Genomic DNA, 16,961 nt, shown 5'->3' with positions numbered 1-16,961 from the left:
CCCGTACCCGGCCGCACCAGGGTCGCAAATGGGTATCCGTTCCCTACCCGAAATGAGTGACAAACGGTTACTCACCAGTGACTCACGGCCTACCCGTACCCGGCCGCACCAGGGTCGCAAACGGCTACCCGTACCCGTCGGGTAGCCGGGTATCGGGTAGGGTACGGGTATCGGGTACCCGGTTGCGACCTCTGGGGCACGGTCAGTGCCCCCCCCACTCCCTCACCTGCACCCCCCCACCCCCTCACCTGCACCCTGTCCCGACCCCCCCACCCGCCCCGCAAGGGGCCACGCCGTTTTAGTCGCCCAGTGCTTTGCTCCACCACCCTCCCCTCCGAGCACCCTCCGAGCGCAGGGAGCACGTTGGTGGTTTCGGTTGTGGATGTTCGCGCTTAATCGGTCGTAGTAATTCAAATGCACGGGAGTACCAACAACAACAACTTGATACACCGTTTACAGCGTTTCCCTCGCTATTCGCGGCGACGGATACGTTCGTGAATAGCGCATTTCGCGGATAATGATAGTGGTCTATCTTTTTTAATGAATTACCTTTTAGAAAATACGTAAACGTGTTATTAAATACATGAAAAAATACATGACAATTATCCTAACACAAAAACAATCAAATTGGTTATAATAAACTTCAAATAAATGAAAATGAAGATAAAACTATGAAGTAATAGTGTATGAATGGATTTACCTTGATCTCATCAGTTTATATCATCGCTTTATCTCGCATTACTTTATCTCGCATTACTTTATCTCATCTCTGTCTCTCTCTCTTTCCAGATGTGATTCGCGGAGAGCCAAAATCGCGGACAGCAGGTTCGTGCAAAACAAGGGAATGCCTGTAAATGTAATTATAATTTTGAGGGAGAAAGATTTGTCGCAAGTAGAGGTGATGGCCGAGATGATGGCCGGTGTATTAAGCTAGTGCGGGGCCTTTAGCATTTGTTTTAAAGGTGCCCTAAATTAGAAAAACGTAAATATTAAAATACATTTTTTGCTTGCATAGTAAAGTTATTGCATTTTTTCACTTGCTATACAGCCAGATACTACGACAAATCGCTAAACGTAAACACCCAGGCGTTCATAAAAGTTGAAGGCAGTATAGTACTATAGTAACAGAGCAAGTGCAGAATCACTGAACCGGAATTGATAGCTTGAAAGCATTTAGCGCGGGGCCCTAGAAAGTGCGGGGGCCCGTAGCATTTGTAGCTACTTGTGCTACTTGGATCATCCGGCACTGCAACAAGTGCAGACACGGACCAAATGACCGACCACTGCAGAGACGGGGCGATGGATGGATTGTTGCATCGCAAGACCGCGATAGTTGGTAATATTTACTTGGGGAATCCTTCATCCAGACGGTGATCATGTATCATTGTTGTTGTACTTCTTTACTCACTCGTATTGCAATTGTGATATCGATATCTTGTGACGAGCAACAAGTACATCCAGAACTCAGAGCGTAGCCCTATACCTCCACATAAGAGAATGACATGCGGAAGTTTACATTACAGAACTACTGTTGAGATCCCCACCGTCACGTGATCAAATTTTACTTTATACAAAGTGGTACTCAATTCATCCACCCCAGAGAAGTCATTGGCTGTGTGAAGCCCCAACATTTGAACCCGTAACCGTCCAACTATGAGTCCAGTCGCCCGTACTAGATGCGGTTTTAATGCCTCACTCAAATAATATGCACGCACCCACTACTGGACACTGCATACCTTCATAAACTTTAGCGCCTTCATTTGATATCGTACAGAACATGAGCATGCCCCAAGTGTAAGTCACTTCCGAGTACAGTACTTTGGCAAACAGCTTGCCAAGGTCCACGGGACATTAAAGTGCCTATAATGATGTTCTTTAAAAGAGTTTAGACTCCCGTACGATGCCGTGGCCAATAGAGCCTTTCTCACCGCAAGTTTCTATCACAGTGCCCTGAACTATGGCTCTGCACTAATGAAGTTCACGTCTTTTTACCCGGTGCGCAAACGTAAACGGATTACGTCTGTTATATAGTTACTGAAGTGAATTTAAAACCTGTTATTCTGGCTGTCTGCATGTACAGACACGGCTCGGATTCGGGCCACACTTGCCATAAAAATATACATAAACATATGTACCCAACACAAATGCCTTCTGTTTCACAATTACAAAGACGTAAAACTTGCCATGATTTTCTATTTTTTTTTCTATCCAAATGTGTTTCCTCTAGGCTCAACAAAACAAAAGCGTGTTGTTGGGAGCCGCATAAAGCCCGGTTAAGTGTACGCCCGCCTCTGTGACGCCGCACATTCCGAAGCATTCACCAGCACCAAACGGCAGACGTTGTTAAACTCGGCCGTGCTGCAGTGTCCGAGCGCAAGCGAAAGCCTCCGCTCGCTTCGGTGAAACATGAAAAATTTCCTGACGGTATCCCAGCACCGTGTAGGCAGGGAAACTAAAGGGACTCTGCTGAGCCCAGCCGGGCTGGTACACACACACACACACAAGCGCACGTGTACGCACGTGTACGCACGTGTACCCACGTGTACGCACGTGTACGCACGTCTCTGTTGCCTTTACAGCCATACAGTGATCCGCCGCTGTGGAGGCAGCGAGGGATTGGTGGGTCGCACACGGACGATGTGAAACTCCCTCTCGCGTGGGCGTCGAAGAGGTGCCATATCCTGGCTCGCCAGGAGAAGGCGGTACAGCATGTGGGACTGATCGCTATCGGGTTCCATCTGTACGGGGATGAGTGTTGCTCCCTCACGCGCGCGTGGGTTCTCTGGTTTCCTCCCACGTATATAATGAACACTCGTTATTAAATGGCTGAAAACGTCTTAAGGTAACAAGAACAACAACACAAGCCCCAATGCAGGACCCTGCTGATAAATTGTGGGAGCCACGTGAAGTCACGCACGGTAAAAGCGGTAAAAGCCGAGTTTGCGATGAGCATTTCTAGATTTTGGACATGACTTAGAGCCAACATGCACGCCGGGCGTGGTGGTGGTGGTGAACGCCTTTAATCCGAAGCTTAGCACGCGGGCATTGGGAGACCTGTGCAGACTTCATGGCGGCTTTGGGCTCACCATCGAACGAAGACGGCTACTGACTGCATCGCGCGCTTTCAGGTCCGTCTGGAACGCTCTTCCTTCCGATATTATGAAGCCATTGGGAGCTGTGTGGCACTTTTCAAACATCATCTAGATTGACAAACTAATTTCTTTAGAACTGCTTTTTTGTGTTTAATTGATTGTCCTTACCCCGCACCCCCGATTAGCATGGTTGGCTACGTATGTTGCGAAAGAAGTTCAACATGCGCACATACGTACAGGAGGTGGCAGTACAGCAAGACGGTTACTAAGCTGCCTGTGTTCACGTTTGGGAGTTGATAAAGACAGGTGGTATGTGGCCATCTTCTCAAGTGTAAACACAAAATAATTCCCCATAATATTTATTTAGTGAATTACTATGTGCCCCCCCCCTCTCCCAACGAAATGTGTATGTGTTAGAACGAGAAACCATGTTAATGGATATCGGTTTCTAGGGGAAATTAATATCCGTTGGTGGTGGAACAATTATTTTAGGGGAACATACACGACCTGACACAGGGTGGGGAAACATTTTCTTTCCCCATGCAAAATAATCAAGGAAAATGTCCCATTACCGAACCATCCTTGGATATACAGTAGTATTGAGCCTTGGTGAGAGAATAGAAAGGACAATCAACGGGTTAGCCCCACAATATTTGCAGGAACTGATCCAAGTGTTGCACTCCAGCGAGGACCCTGGGGAATTGGGATCGCCTTCTTCCTTACTCGGAGGTCAAGGTTCTGTTCTTGGGGGTGATTGTGATTTTGCCAGTTCAGCTCCCAAGGGTTGGAACGCTTTGCATTTGGTAATAAGACGATCGGGAATTGTTAGAGCTGTTTAAGTCTGTCTTGGGAACTAAACTCTTTAAATAAAAAAATACCGAGTTTTGGCCATTTACCCTGGTTCTGTTTATTTTTCTGCTTTCCATACATGGCTCGTTGAGATCTACGGATGAAATGGCCCTTAAAAATGTAAATTATTATCATCGGTCACTCGTATTATTGTTGTTAAATCTGCCAGACGTGCTTGCCAAAATATATAAATGGGCACTGTGGTGGCGAGATGTCAACTCCCTCGCCTGGTATACAGGAGGTTGTGGGTTCAATGCCAACCCTGACACCTGCTGTATATTTGGAGTTTGCATGTTTTATCTCTTCTCGCTGTCACTTGGATCTTACTCCAGGTTCTCCGGTGTTTCTCTCCACGTTTAGAAACATGCGTTTAGAGTATTTGGCTGCGATACATTTCCACGTGATAAGTCACTTTGTTGAGCTATCATTTGTAGAAGGCGTCGGTTCTAAAAAAATGGCTATCAAAGCTTCAGTGGGCCTTACCGGGTAAAATAGTTTCTAGTTTTAGTTTAGAAATTACTTGACCGCTGCACACTTGCGCACCGAAACCCCACTAAAACTTTGAGTAAGCACAACACTGTGCTAGATTTACTACCAGCAGTGCATAATGCCGCCTTCCATTTGCTCAAATGTTTGGGTAGAATTTTTTTATTTTAATGCCCTGCTGCCTTTGGAAGGACATTCCCGGTGCATTAAAGTTTTGTTACTCCGTGGCCATTTTAAAACATAAATTTTAGACATTTCAATCCTTTAATTATGTTTTAATTACAGCTTGATGCAGTGTGACATCGGTGCAATTACTTGAATTGACCAGATATGACTTCACTGATTTTCAATACTTGATACGAATATCCCACCCTGCTCCTCCCCCCCTGCAAATTTACGGTTCCATTCAAGAGTTAATTATGTTTCTGTCTCATTCATACTGTGTTCATTTATTCACATTCCGTCTAGTTTCATTTCACTCATTGTGTAAGTCTAAAATTACAAACGTGTGTAATTTGCATGAATCACAGGAAAGTTGTTACTTTTACGTGTGATGCACTATTCAACTGATCGTGTACACAAGAATTGATTTAATCGACGATCAATTAATTGTATCGGTATGGACGCACGCAGTGATGGTGGTTACAGCATAACAACGTGGGATTTTCACCAGTGACATTCAGTGAATATTGTTCAGAGTAGTCCACATCCTGGACCTATTGTTGGGTCATTGTGTGCAGGGTTTAATGGATAAATTGATGAAAGCAAACTGATGATGCGGTGACAAGCTTGCAAATAGGACACCAATGATGTGTTGGTTCCAATGGAAATGGGGCCGTATTTGGTTTGACCTCCAGACATGTGAAGGGCGATCAAAATGAATCAAGGGCACCTTCCTTGCGATAAAGCTTGCACCTGAAGTTTCATAGTAATGTAGTCTGGTTATTTGAATATTTCTTTTGTATATATTTCAGGGGTAACTTTTGTGTGCGTTTCACGTGTCACATGGAGCCAATGGAGGTGACCGCTATCCCCATAGTACATTTGAGACGGGGGCATTTTGACTTTTACTCACACTCGTAGAACGCGTCCTCTGGTCTAACACCAGTTTGAGACGAGGCTCAAAAGAAAGCTGTCTCTGGTGTGGACCAATCAGTTTCAAGGACAATGCATATATTATCAGTGTTTTTTTGCACTTTGACCAACGGAACGTAAGACAGCTGTCACGTTCATGCTATTCTCACTATACAAAATAATTACATTAATATCAGCACAAATGTCAACGTTAGAGCAATTTTAAATTAACCGTGTCCGTCTTCCGTATCCGTTAGACCAAAATATTCGGTGTCGCTATTTATCGTATCTCGATTCCGAACTTCTTTCACCAGTTTCCATTTAATTCAATTCTTATTTGTTACATGGAAAATCCCGTGCAACCAGTTACCCAGTTAGTTTCGGTGGCAACAGCCCACGGCCGAACAGAGTTACTGTTGGGGTGGAGGGGAGCCCATTCTATTATATGTTTTGTACACTCTCATCAAGGTGGTTAGCGATGGTCCTAGTGGTTTTAATTAACCACACACTCTTGTTTGAGGTCTACAAAGAACAGTATTTCCATCATCGCTCAATGAGATTTCAAGCCTACATTGCCAAATACCAATATATTTTAGAAAGTGAATCAGACAAGGAGTCATGCCGTTACTAAATGTTTGCCGTAAAAAAAGATCAAAATGTAAAAAAAAAACTCCTTTTTGTTTGCCCCAGTGAAACGTACCATTTACTAGGGCTGTATTTGCTCAAATGTTAATTATAATAATCACATCCCACGTTCGCCAGAGTTCACACGGCGGGGATGTGTGAGCTCACTAAATAATGACCACTGTACTGAGCGTCAACATCATCACCCCATAATCCTCTATAATAACACATGTACATAGACCGCTGACACACTTGGAAATGCGTTTTTGTTTTGTTTGCCAGATCTTGGGAACTACAAATGCACAGAAAACACCAGCGTCCCCCACCATCCTCGGAGCATCTCGGTCACCCGACATCAAACCAAGTGATCGACCGTTCTACTGCCCTTCCATCATGGAGCCAACGAACATTTTGCATTCCGCAATCGTATTCAAATCCAAAGAGTCTCCCTGCCCAAACGAGCAACGGGCAACGGGCAACGGGGGCCGATGCTTATCTCCACCGGTTGCCCGAAAGCCACGGATCGAAAAACCCCACATTCCACGAGCCGAGAAAAGTTTCTCGTCGCCGCGGACGACAACCGCCACTGCGTGAGTTTTCGCGGTACATCGAAATTAATTCGGTTCTCGAAGGAGCCTCCCAGCGCGCGGAGTGAAGCGGCGAACGTCGCGCCGAACAGCGCCGCGGCACGACCCGACAACCGCTCGCTTTGCTAACAAATTTCCCCTCCATCGTCGGCCGCCTTCGCTCCCCCGGAGAGTAGCGGTCCACGCTGAGCACAAGTCCAGGTGTTTGACGTGGGCCCTCAACAGCGGACCCACCTCGACTGAGGTCCGCACCCCCCCCCCCCCTCACCGGAGTCGGCTCCAGCAGCGCGGTAGTGCGGGGGGGATGGTGGTGCCAGGTGCTCTGGGGCGATCGGCCGAGGGCATCCGACCCGGGGCAACGTGGTCCGAAGAGGCGAACTCTCCCTGACCGTCGCTGTTCGACGACGCACCTCGCCGTTGGTGACGAGCTTTGCTCACGTGGATGCGGCAGACGCCACTGATCGAATACAAATTGGTGCTCTAATATATCGACCGTGGAGTGATGCTGGGCTGAGCCGACCCCCCCCCTCCTCTCCTCCCCCGCCACATCCCAGAGCTCTCTGATTGTAAGTCGTCAGATGCTCTGACCACAGTGCCACAACATCATTGTTTTTTATGAGAAAATACGAAGGCACGGATTCACCGAAATAATTTTGTCTTTTTTTCCCCCCTGCTGTTGCGAAAAAGGTCACACACTTTCACTCTTCTGTCCCACGTTGTTCAAAGCAGTAAACCTTGACAGAACAGATGGCGAGTTCTCTGCGGGAGTTTTTTTTTAACCCGATCCTGCCCATTCGGTCACTCCACGTTTACGGGATGTAACCAGCGCGTCGTGCGAGTGCCTCGCTGCTCTCTTCCCCGCCCCCCCTGCCCAATCATTGTGGCGTTTCCGACATTGTGAACAAACGGCTCATGGTGCATGCCTAAATTGACGGAAATGTCACAAGTTCTGTGAACAAAGACTTCATTTTCTGTTGCGCACGTTTCCGTGATATTTTTGCACTTGAAGTTTTCTCCCACAGCCATGTGGTTTATTTATCCAGTGAGGCATCGTATATATATATCAGTATCCAAATCTTATTTGTAAAACACAGTATCTACAAATGAAATATATGAAACGGAAGCTCTTGAGTGCAAGTTGTGATGTGCAGAAATTAAAACGTGTTTTTCAAATTTTATTTTACAAAGTCGCGACGGTGTTAGACCAGAGGACGCCAAAAGCATTACAACCGAACGCGTCCTCTGGTCTAACACCGTTTGAGACGAGGCTCAAAAGAAAGCTGTCTCTGGTGTGGACCAATCAGTTTCAAAGACAATGCATATATTATCAGTGTTTTTTTTTGCATTCTGACGACAAGCATTGTGGTTAATGCAGACATGATTCTTTGTAAAGGGTTTTAGTTTGGTGTTTTAATAACTTAAGACCTGTTTTGTTGCCAGATAAAAGGGGAACCCCTATTCTAAAAGCAACTTATCAAAACGTCCTTAGAGTAGCCGGATAAACACCCATAGCCATCCTGCGTGGCTCTCTTGTTAAAAAAACAACATACAATTGAGAGGGCCCCCGCTTCGATTGAGCATTAAAACCGAACGCGTCACAGCGACACAAACTTCCTGCGTCCGTCCGAGGTGAGACACGCTGGACGCGGGGGGGTGGGGGGGACATAATGCATCAGGATCGTTGACCGTGCAAGAATTTCAACAAACACGGCACAGCTTTATGTTTGTTTGTTATTAACCGGACAAGACGATGAGTCGATGCGTTGTGAATCACTGCAATTGTTTATTTTATTTGTTATTTTTCTATCTCCGCGCTAAAACCCTTGGCCGATCGAGCACTCGCGCATTGGACACCGCATTCCATCAGAGGCGCTTCGGCGTTGCGCCCAGCACAAATGAAAGGGGTGGCAGGGACGAGACGCATCGGGGGGGGGGGGGGGTGTCGTGAATCATTTGCTCACGAACAGGATGCCGTTCCGGAGTTGATTGCGCATATCGCAAAATGAATATCTGTGCCACCTCTAAAAGAGAGATGATGCTAGGGTCAGTTGAGATATAGCTTGGCACTGACGCCAGGCAAGCTCCAGCGATTGAACACAGGTGGCTGGGAACACAGTGACATATGCGAACCAAACTGTGCCGATGCTCCACCCGATACAGTCATGTAATAAATAAAATAATGCTTTTTAATATCCCACGAGGTGGCAATGTGGTGTGAGAGCTGGACTGTGGGTCTGATGGGTATGAGTTAGACTTCCTGTTGGGAGTCGGTTCGCTGGCTATCATCCCTCTGGGGGTCGATAAAAATGAGTACAGTAACACTTTGTGGGATGCCGCACGTTGTCATCGCACGGACAAACTGGTCTCTGCCAGAGTAATGTGGAATTCGTTCCCCCTGATTCAGTGCCAGCAGCAGAGTTGAGTGCTCCACCATTGCTCGCTTGAGCAGGGAGAAACATTGACTCTACACGTATATATTAGAAAGCAAAACATTAATTACGGCAAAGTACTACTGTATAAAACAAATTGTGTCCCTAAGTAGTACGAAGACTCTTTTAGAGCTCATGGGAAGATCCAAGTTGCTGCTTTCAGTGAGATATCGAAGGTTGCGCTGCAGTGTGAGTGAGAACATGCCTCAGGTCAGGTGGGTTAATTTAGTAGTTTGCGCATTTGAATCAAGTGCTCTGCGGTGCTACGTAGTTATTGTTTTTTTGACTAAAGCCAGTCTTTATAACTTACGTTGTTCACTGCCCAGCGGGCGGGGCGGTGGTGCTTTGCGTCTGTTGATGAATTTTTCCCGGAAAAGTAATTCCCCGACAGATTGTTCTTATTTCAGAAAGAACAAAAAAACCCAGCTGCGGTTGTAGCCGTCGTTGTGACTCAGCTGTAGAAGTATTTATGTAAATGAATGTCCACTGTGTTTGGAATCCTGAGTCAGCACGACTGGCCGTTTGTCGCTGCCCGTTAATATTAACTCCGCAATTGGTGGACGTTTTAATGAGATGAGTAAATTGTCCCACAATCACCTGCTCCTGCCCACCCACGGAGGGCATTTCATTTGTTCTTCACGACATGCAACAAACTTGAAATTTGCCATGTGGGTACTTTCCAGATTGTACACCATGCAAAAATTATACAAATACACTTTTGGGGGGGGGGGGAGCTCAATAATGCAGATATTTTTTTGCACGGCAAGTGAGCTGTGACGTCAAATCTGTCATGTGACCTGCGCATGTGGAAGCGTAACGCATTGTAGTGTAGTGGTGAGCGCGCTGCGCTACGAACCCGGCCACCCAAGTTTATTATTTTAACCAGTCCTGGGCCCTCCCCCAGGTCGACTCAGCCTCAAACGAGTAACTGGTGTGGTGTGTGAACATCGCCACTGGGGAGACAAAGGCGGCCGGGCGTGGTGAATCCAAGTCCCAGGCGAAGCTAGTAATACATACACGCGGCAAGGTGTCGATGAACGGGCAAGGTGTCAAAGGGAATCCCAGCGCGCTGCGCGTACTAAGATGACATCACAACTCTTGCGCACATTTCATGCACGCAGCTTTGCGATGGCCACAGCTGAGCTCAGAAGACCTGAGATTGTGATGTTTTATTTAATTAAGGAAGCGGACATGCAACAATATATACCCTACTGGTTTCATCGGTGTTAGGGCTCATCGGTAAAGTATAGCAATGAATGCTTGCTGCTGCCATTTGTGCCTGACGGATTTAGTTGAGCGGGCTTGTCGCTGTCTATTCAGTTGCAGTTTCAGCTCAAGAAAGTGCCTGAATTGTGTCTTTAAGATACACTCTGCACTACACCCTTCCCTACCTCTCGCCTTGCTCATCTCACTCGACTCCCCTCCACTCACTCTCCCCTCCAGATAGCCACCAAGGCCTTCTGTCGTTCAGTGGGAGGTCACTCATTCTCGTCTGCTACCCCCATAATCAGGAATTCCTTTCCCTGAGCCCATCCGTGTTAGGAATGTTGTATATACGTTGGGTTTTCCCCTCCACATTTATATATGCGTTTAGAGTTTTTGACTGCTTTAAATGTCCACATGATGGTACGAAACTTCGTTGTGCTATCATTTGTGTGGCCAGCTCGCTTACCGAAAAACGATCTATACAGCTCAGTGGGTCTTGCTCGGTTGAATAAAACAAACTTTGTTTTATGTGAAACTTCTTTCGCACCTCACGTAGCCAATCGACGTAGCCAACCGTGTTAACTGGAGGTGCGGGCAAAGGAGAACAAACTAAACACACAAAATAAAAGTCTAGGCTCGTCACCTTCCTTCTTTCCGCCGCCCCTATGACGAACTGCATCTGCCCAGCTCTACGGAACAAATTGGAACTTTTATTTTATTTTGTTGCGTCTTGAGAATAATAAATTTGTCTTCTGCAGTGTTTAGCGTAGTTCGAGATAGATCCCCATCTTTATGGCCCCACATCTCCTCCTCTGACCCAGCCAGCACATGTTCTTAATTCGAATGTCAATGAGCTCATCACACCTCGGTAGCCAAAGAGTCTCTTCCGTGTACAAACGAGCATTGGAGTGGCGCATCTCACATTGGTGGCCCTAAGATGGCAGTGGAAATTTCACATTTCATCGCAGGAGGTCAGTTCCCCCGTGCACGATGGCCATGGTGGACGTTTTCGCAAAGTGATAGCAATTTTATCGACCCTGGGAGGATGATGGAGTGGGTTGACCATTCAAACTTACTCTTTGGTTTTATCGGTAAAGTCACGTAGGTCAAACAATCAATAAAATAAAATAAATGAAAACAACTATATTAAATCACGACGTTTCAACTAAATTAAATCACGACATTCAAACTTGCATGCTTACGATCACAAATCGATTGCTCTGTGTGACAGTGCCGACCCAGCCGGGTAGATCATAGCCAATGATGATCATGACATCGGAAGTGTCTCTTGATCGATAATTCTGTCATTGGTAAAAGTTATCTCGTCCGTACAACAACATAACATTTGCATGTATACAACATCTAAACGCAACTGGATCTGTTTTGTTTCAGTTCTTGCACACATGCTTACATTCTCTCTCCCTTTTAATTGAGTTGAAGCATCTTTAACAACGTATTTGCTGCTCTAGTCCACGAGTGATGTTGGAGGACAGGTCACCGAGGACAGGCAATGGAGTGCACCCAGAACTTGGTGACCAAGCAGATGGCCCCGAGCCATGAGACCGTGGCGATCGTGAGATTGCGGGGAAACAAAACCTTGGACACTGCAGCCGACCGCGTGGAATGTCTCAGGAGGATGCAGTGGCAAGATGCGCTGGCATCAGCAACACCGGCCAAGGTGGCCCCTTGACACATTTAATTTCGTGTTTTATTGTCACTTGCCAGATTTATGATATTCGGAGCTGCGTCGACGAAGGCCATCATCCCTCTGCCGCCAATGGAACGAGTAACAATTTCCACCACTGGCTCGGAAACTACAGAGATGAGCACTCGTTCGAGCAGAGAGACGCGTTGACGTTTGACGTTTCAGCTGGATCAAAAACTGCTCGGTCAAGAGCCGTTGCAGCGCTGGTCTTTCTTCACTTGGTGCCCAATTGGCAGCGTGTGTACGATTGTTGAGGGCAGCTGTGCTTGCTGTGGAATACAGTACGCGTCAAATGTTGTGGCCTCCCGAGTACCTCCCAACGTTTTGCCCTGGACGACTAAGTTCACTTGGAGGTTGACATGGGGATCAAAGGAGCGAGACGTGTCTCTGTTGACACCTCGACTGTGTGCAAAGACACAGACAGGCAAGTGCTAAGCACTGCTGTTCATCTCTCCCACGTGCTCTTGAATTGCACCGTATATCCATCGGCATGATGTCCGACGTTTCGCTCCACGTCCTGGGCGTTTCTTCGGGAACATTCAGGAGCACTTCGTGTCTGAAAAAGCTCACAGGACGTGCGGGAAACGTTCGGGAACATTCTGTTTCTGAAGAAGCTCCTAGCACGCGGACCAAAACGTCGGACATCCCGGGGCTGAACTAAGCGCGGCGCAAATCGAAAACGAATCGGAGAACTACGCAGTACATCCGCCACAGCAATAAAACAAACAGCGCAGTAATCCACCGGAGTTCTTAGTCATGCTCGCGTATGAGTAACAATCGCAACCCAATAACATCCACTGCCGTCACTGATTTAAAGCCGAGAAAAAAAGAACAGGGGCCGGGCATGATTGGGGAAACCCCCCCTCCTCCTTCCTCCACGGAAGAAGATATCATTATTATTATTGAAATGGTTCAATAGGTGACCGTCCAAGAGCCGAGACTGCAAAGTGTCCCAGCGCCGTCCGCGCCGTGCTACTGTCGGGGCGTTCTTAACTTTGGAGCTTTCGTGACTGCAGGAATTATTCTTTGGTTCTTTCGGTAAAGTCACGTATAAAGAATTTTTTTTTAATTTATTATTTTTTCTTTTTACGTGACTTTACCGAAAGAACCAAAGAATGTCGGGGCGTTTTCAACTCGTGGCCTTGCCGTGGATCAATCGGCGAGCCCAGGGCCCCCCCCACCCCCCACCCAGCCCGCCCGCCCGCGCGCAGAGACTGATGGACTGACAGCTGTGTGCCGAGGGAGGGGAGACTCAACCTCGGTTCACTTCGTCGGCTTTGCCTCTCGGCCAATCTGGGACGCAACGTGCAGCCCTCGATGGGCGTGTGCTTGGTGTGTGGGAGGTGGGAGGGGGGGCAGGGCGGGTCAGCAGAGACTTATGCAACTCGCACGCTTGTGTGTGTTTCTGCTGGGAGTTTTCACACGACTGTTGCGGAGGGGCGAGAGAGACACACGCGGAGCGAGAGAGAGAGAGGGGAGAGCGCAAAAGAAGCAGCTGAGTGAGGAACTACATCAGAAGCCAGATTTTCTTTTCGTCACGGTAGCTTGGAAGCCAAGGCTTCAACTCACACTAGTGCTTGTGGCTTCCTCCTGGAATACAAGTCCGCTCAACTCTGCCGGTAACCTGCAGCAACTCTACGTGTGTGAGTGTGTGTGTGTGCACGGTACTGCTGCATGTCGTCTGCTTGGCTGCGATGTTATAAATCACGAGTATGCGCTCGAGTGACGTGTGTTTATGATAGGTCCATAAAAAATGTTAGTTTTTTAAAAAAAAGTTTCCAAATAGTGATTGCTTGGCACTGCATGCATACGAGAATTGTTTTAATATTACATGTCTATGAGAAGAATGTGAATGATCGACAGCAGAATGCCATTCCACTGCGTTCGCACTTGGGCAGTGCTGTGTGCACAATCTATTTGAGTAGCTATCTCGTTCAAACACAGCCACCGGTTTGTTGTGACGTCTCCATGTGCCTTGCTCAATGCGTGTCGCAAAGTCAGTTCACTCCCTCGCCTGAATGTGAACGCCACGCAGACGTGACAGCTGATGAGGACCACGAAGGTCGTCACCGGTCCAGTGGTCTTTAATGCTTAAACGAAATCTGCCGGTGAGCATGAGTCTTGGAAGGGAAAATAACGATTGCACTGTTAATGTGGAATGAAACTAACTTGTATTAACAGACACAAGTATGTTTACCACCTTTTTTTTATCAGAAGAGTCCAAAGAGTTACTTGTTCACAGTTTGGTAAACTAAGCATTGACCGCGCTGTTCGTGACGGTTTTAGAACGAGAACCTACAATACCGAACTGAATAAACTGAAGCTTCGCTACACGTTCTCTCACGCGACGCAGTTGTTTTTGTGCTGATTTCTATTTGTTTCATTTGCCGTTGCCACATTTTGATTAGCCTTTTTTGTCGTTTTCGGTGAGCCGGGTTCCACTCTTGTCAATTCGGACGACTGTTGCCCGGTCTCTTGGGAGCTCACCGGATTAAATAATTAATTAATGCATTTACGATGTGTGCAGATACATATAGCGCCTAAAATACTCGATGCAAAAACGAGCAAGGATTGCACGAATAAATCTGTTTACTACCCAGCATTTGCCAGTGTGTGTACGAGTATCTGCCGGTGAGCATGAGTATAATATTGTTGGTGTAAATCTTGACTTAAATCTTTCGTGACTGCAGGAGTTAATATGCTTTGGTCTTTCGGTAAAGACCCAAGAATATTGTCCTTGTCTTATACACGATGTTTACGTACATTTTTTTTTCTGGAAGGAGGCAGGAGGAGGGGGGGGGGTATTTTTAATTTGTGTGAATTTCACAATGCGGCGGTGCTATTTTTGAGAATATTTTTAAAGGATTTTCAGGATGTGAGCCCAGGAAACAGGGACAATGAGCGAAAGGGGTCTCGGGAACTTAAAAAAACTAACTTTTTGGAAGTGGTTTATGAAGATTGACTTTGCCTCCGAAAACTGCACCTTTCGGGCTTAAACGTTTCTAAACAAGTAAAACGATGAATGTGATAATGATCACAAAGGGACTAAAACAATGCATTCCTAAACACAAACAGTGCTGATAAGTTAAGCCCCCCCCTCAACCCCCTTTGAGGATTGAATGCTCATGAGAAAAGGCTTATCTCGGTGCTTAACGTTAAGCTTAATTTTGCTCATATGCACACCGAACCCGCTCCGCGTCTCTCCCATCAATCCACGCTCCAGCTCCCACCGCACCTTTGCCCGATCTCGCCCACCACCGGGTGCCGTGCACTTGTGCCGCGAGGTGTCCCGAGAGATGGGGGTGCCACGGTGGCGAGATGTTAACTACCTCACCTGGTGTGCAGGAAGGTCGGGAGTTCGATCCTCGACCCTGACGCCTGCTGTATATTTGGAGATTGCATGTCTTCTCTCCCTGTGGTCGTGTGGATTTTTTCCGGGGTTTACGGTTTTCCCTCCACATTTAGAATCAATTTGTCTGCTATAAATGTACACATGATAAGCCACTTCGTTTAGCTATCATTTGTGGCCATGTCGCTTCTGAAAAGAGCTGTATAGTTCAGTGGGCCTTACCTGCTAAAATAAAAATAGTTTATAGTTGTTTTATAGATGACAAGACAGCTGTGGATTGTTAAATGCATCTGTGCACACCTTTACATCTTACCTCCATGTGATGATTTCACTCCCAAAAGCAAAATCCTAGTTTATGGAATTAGCCAAACGTCGCAGTGAACAAAATACACATGCAGGCAATACGTCTCCTTTACGTAATTCATCTCTCCGCATACATTTTTTTACACATCCTTTCAGTCACACGGCCTTCTGGGATCGCATAATATCAGCAGCATTTATTCATTGCAAGCAAACTCGACCAGATGTGTCTCATCAGCAGTCAGGCGTGCTGGAACCAAGGCTGGCCAACCGCCAAACGTCACAACCCAAAGAAGCAGGATCAAGATGTCATCACGTGCTCAAAGTCGTTGATGCCACCGCAAATCACCAGCGATTGCTATCTGGCAGCAGGGCCGTCCTGCACAAACGATTTCTCGAGACTTAGCGAGGCTTCCCCGAGTTCAAATCGGCGTAGTACAGTAGCAGTCAGTAGTCGTCGCACGTGGTATGCAGACAACGCGAGCGAGCTGGGGTCCGTTGCTTCTGAACCGAGAGGTAAAACACGACGGAGCCCTCTGCGCACCGCGAGCGCACGCGGATCGCCAGAAGTTCTCTTGCGACGGCTCAAACGCGCGAGGAATGCCGCGGCCCTCTCAGCTCAGGATGAAGCAGCAGGTTCACCTGCAAGGCCATGCCTCTCCAACCCCACCCCACCCCTCACTCAGGGCCACGCTGTGGCGGGTGGGGTGAGTGGGGAGAGCCACGCTCACATCTCAGGGCCAAGGGTGTGGTGCTCTTGGCAGCGTGGCTCCTGTGTTTAGGTGCGGTCATGTGTGTCCTAATCCAAGGTTGTGGAGGAGTGTGAAAGCCCGTTCTCTCTGTGTGCGCACAGCGGATCGTGCAGAATATGACTTTGCAGTGCCCACCGCCCACATTCGGCATCGCCTATGACCAAATCGACTCGGAATGCGCACCCGGTCTCGAACGGATCTTGCAAGCGAAGCGGGCTTGAGGCCGGATTGTGCTGGAAGAAGGGTAACAGCATGCTATAGGAGAGGTTGTTATAATCTCCATTATGTGGATGGTGTGCAGTGACCTCCATCCAGCAGGTGATAGATAAAAGTGCCGTACATATGTACATGTACGTGCTCAGCATTGTTACGGGAAAGTGAGTCAATAGTGGAAATTCAGCTTTCTTTATTCACAATCACTGTTGATATCTCTTCGTGGCCATAATGCAATTTATTTAGCCAAGGAAGTCTCAAATTGCAGGCGATGCTCGACTCAGCCCATCATCCC

The 16,961-nt window shown here is 47.3% G+C and overlaps 1 protein-coding gene and 1 long non-coding RNA gene across 3 annotated transcripts in view; both read left to right on the top strand.

Annotated features, from left to right (window-relative positions):
- Positions 1–7,827, top strand: part of LOC133347560 (uncharacterized) — a 43,734-nt gene extending 35,907 nt beyond the window's left edge. Inside the window, exons 2-4 of one of the 2 annotated variants that reach the window (XR_009755732.1) lie at positions 790–825; positions 2,228–2,279; positions 6,408–7,827. This is a non-coding gene — a long non-coding RNA (uncharacterized LOC133347560). The remainder of the gene's footprint in view (positions 1–789; positions 826–2,227; positions 2,280–6,407) is intronic. The other variant, XR_009755731.1, reaches the window with a different exon arrangement.
- A 5,607-nt stretch (positions 7,828–13,434) lies between these two features.
- Positions 13,435–16,961, top strand: part of LOC133347559 (inactive rhomboid protein 1-like) — a 74,743-nt gene continuing 71,216 nt past the window's right edge. Inside the window, exon 1 of the mRNA XM_061559931.1 lies at positions 13,435–13,671. The gene's annotated coding sequence lies outside the window, so the exon portion shown is untranslated. The remainder of the gene's footprint in view (positions 13,672–16,961) is intronic.

Source organism: Lethenteron reissneri, chromosome 26 (genome assembly GCF_015708825.2).
Source record: "Lethenteron reissneri isolate LAM-NWPU_2019-01 chromosome 26, ASM1570882v1, whole genome shotgun sequence".
Taxonomy (NCBI): domain Eukaryota; kingdom Metazoa; phylum Chordata; class Hyperoartia; order Petromyzontiformes; family Petromyzontidae; genus Lethenteron; species Lethenteron reissneri.
The sequence above is the reverse complement of the archived record's forward strand: the minus strand, read 5'-3'. Positions and strand labels throughout refer to the sequence as shown.